Source organism: Sinocyclocheilus rhinocerous, unplaced genomic scaffold (assembly GCF_001515625.1).
Source record: "Sinocyclocheilus rhinocerous isolate Xijiao unplaced genomic scaffold, SAMN03320098_v1.1 scaffold2167, whole genome shotgun sequence".
NCBI lineage: Eukaryota > Metazoa > Chordata > Actinopteri > Cypriniformes > Cyprinidae > Sinocyclocheilus > Sinocyclocheilus rhinocerous.
In genome coordinates this window covers 18105-21610 of record NW_015638937.1, presented here as the reverse complement: position 1 = coordinate 21610, position 3506 = coordinate 18105, and the positions used below count along the sequence as shown (strand labels likewise).

General features: G+C 41.0%; 1 pseudogene; it reads left to right on the top strand.

Moving 5' to 3' along the window:
* The window catches only part of LOC107750157 (ephrin type-B receptor 4-like), a 36896-nt pseudogene that overhangs the window by 28465 nt on the left and 4925 nt on the right, over positions 1-3506 (top strand).

Here is a 3506-nt window from a genome sequence, read left to right as displayed (position 1 = left end):
TGTGGGTGTGGGTGTGTGTGTGTGTGTGTGTGTGTGTGTGTGTGTGTGCACCTAGGGTCAGATTCATTGTTCCAGGAAGAGTCTGTATGGAGACAGCACTGGGTGGACACATCCTGTTCCCTTCACACACACACACACACACACTCACACACACACTCATGTAGTACATGTATGTAGTTTTTCAAAACATTCTTTTTTTCTTTTGTCAAAGGTAAAACCGATTGACAAATAAAGTAAATAACATTTATAAAAATATATAAAATAATAAAATAACAGATATTTTATATATTGTATTTATTTATTTACAAACATATTATGTATTGTATTTATCGATCATTTTACCTACGAACGGGCAGGTTTATGTCATTTCTACAGACGGTATCGTTTGTCCAGTCTGTTTTCTGATGACATCACTGCTGCTAACAACACATCGCTATCAAACTACATCTGACAACACACGCAGACGCTCGAGGTCATGTGACGTGTGTGTGTGTGTGTGTGTGTGTGTGTGTGTGAGGCTCGTAAAGAGAGAGTGAACAGCTGCAGGGTCTCTCACACAACAGACAGATACTCAGACGAGTCATGAGAGAGGAATTCTGTCAAACAAACACACACACAGCTCTGTGTAATCCAGTCACACATAAACACAGAGTCAGTCTGTCCGTCTAAACACATGTGTGTGTGTGTGTGTGTGTCTCAGGCGCTCCAGCCGCACACGGGATCCGGACCCGGATAAGAGCTGCCAGTTCCTGATGGGTCAGGGTGAGTGTGACGTCCTCTGATCAGGAATGTGTTATACCGCGGTAAATCTGTCAGCACTCACCGCTGGTTTGTGTTGTTTACATGAGAGAGTGATGCAGACACATGAGCGATCGTGACGCCACCAGAGAAACATGTTATTAGAGTTAACATGAGTTTAGTTGTTTACTGTTGCCAGGCAACGGCCTGATGCATTGCTGCGGATTGAGACTCTTTTAAATGTGCTTCATGTGGCGACCTGTTTGTATTAATATTATTTTGACTAAACTCAAAAATATGAATTTCCACTAATAAATTCACTTCAGCGTAAGGTTACCTCAACAAAAGTAATTTTTAAGTATTCGATCACGTAGCAAAAAACTAGTGTTCTAAGGTCTGAACATGTATGCAGCAAAATATGATTTACAAATAAAATAAGTAATATACATTTATAAAATAAATACAAATAATAACATAAAGCAAAAATACTTTATATTATTTGATATAATTAAATATTATTTATAATTGACCTATAAAGTAAATAATATTTACATATAAAATTTAAATAATAAATAAAAAAACATAATAATTTACATATTATTTTTGATTATTAAATATTATTTACAAATGACAAGTAATATAATAGCTAATTATATTTACTTATAAAAAATAATAATAAACAAGTTTTGTATATTATTTTTAGATAATTAAATATTGATTATGATTGACAAATAGCAAATTGATTAAAAACATGCAAAAATCCAAGCCAATCACACCCACTACAATCAGCCTATGTTGGTTTCTCTAGAAATGAGGAACACAACAAGCGATTCATCATAGAGGCAGATAACCCTGAGAAGAGCTTGTCATACGGTTTCAGACATTGTTCAGATGTTTTGTTGTGGTTGTGGTTTAATTGTGTGTTTCTCACAGGGATTAAAGTGTACATCGATCCGTTCACATACGAGGATCCGAACGAGGCGGTGAGGGAGTTCGCTAAAGAGATCGACGTGTCGTTTGTGAAGATCGAGGAGGTGATCGGTGCCGGTGAGAACCGTGTGTGTGATTGTTGAGCGCGGGTGTGGCGCGGGGCTCGTGTTTCTGCGTCAACAGCAGTAATATGGGCCACACATACCTGATGAAAGCACGGCTCACGTTACGCTATTGTGTGTGTGTGAATCTGATAGTCTTCATATGTGATGTGTCGCTCGCTCTCACCCATCTCTGTCTGTCTGATGTTGGGTCAGATGTGTCGCGTCTCTCTCTCTCTCTCTCTCTCTGTCTGATGTCGGGTCAGATGTGTCGCCTGCTCGCACCTGTTTCTCTCTCGCTCTGTCTGTCTGATGTCAGGTCAGATGTGTCGCCCTCTCTCACCCGTGTCTGTCTGTCTGTTGTCGGGTCAGATGTGTCGCCCGCTCTCACCCGTCTCTCTGTCTGTCTGCAGCTGAACGACGGTCAGTTCACGCCCATCCAGCTGGTGGGGATGCTGCGTGGGATTGCGTCTGGTATGAAGTACTTGTCGGAGATGAGTTATGTTCACCGGGATCTGGCGGCGCGAAACATCCTAGTCAACAGTAACCTGGTGTGTAAGGTGTCTGACTTCGGCCTGTCCAGATTCCTGACGGAGAACTCGTCTGACCCCACATACACCAGCTCACTGGTGAGGACACACCAGCCACACCCTTCAATACATGCACTCAATGATAGTCCTGCCACCATTTAATTACGTTTTTTGTGATCAAAATGACTGATTTTATTATGGTAATTTCCAGTAATTGTCCTGTTTTTGTTTTTATATATATATATATATTTTTTTTTTTGTTAAAGGTCTGACATAATTGTGGTAAATTTAAGTTCCAAATCCAATTTTGAGACAAATTTTTGATATTTTATTTATAATTAGTATATTACATTTTTGTGAATTTTGTATCATCTGATTTTGTAGTCGTAGGTTCCAGACTCTTTATTATAATTATGACACAACATTTACCATATTGCATCTAACAGTAGATGTCCAATATTCATACATGACAGAACAAAAAACAAAATGCAGAAATCTTTATTTATTTTATTTTCTATCTTACCAAATTCTGACACAGTTATTAAACAAGATAGTTATTTTTGTTATTTAGTATTTTTATTATTAAAATAATAATGAAGAAGTAACTTTACAAACAGGACAAAGATAGAAATGAAATAAAGAGTGCTTTGAGTTTTTCAGGTAGGTTTAGTATTCATGTGTCACATGCTGATGCTGATGTTGTACGTGAGCGTCGGAGTTCGTAACGCTCAGAATCTCTGTCTGCGTCTCAGGGCGGGAAGATCCCGATCCGCTGGACAGCTCCTGAAGCCATCGCCTTCCGTAAGTTCACCTCGGCGTCAGACGTCTGGAGCTACGGCATCGTCATGTGGGAGGTGATGTCGTTCGGAGAGAGACCGTACTGGGACATGAGCAACCAGGACGTGAGTGAGGTTTCAGAAACCCTTCCTAATCTGATGTCTAGAGAGCGGATGAGTGTTCTGAGCCGAGTGATGATGATGATGTGTGTTTGTGTGCAGGTGATCAACGCCATCGAGCAGGACTACCGCCTGCCTCCTCCCCCAGAATGCCCTGCGTCTCTGCACCAGCTGATGCTGGACTGCTGGCAGAAGGAGAGATCGTCTCGCCCGCGATTCTGTGCCATCGTCTCTGCGCTGGACCGACTGATACGCAACCCAGCCTCGCTCAAGATCACCGGACGCATCCCAGACGGGTCAGTGTGTGTGTG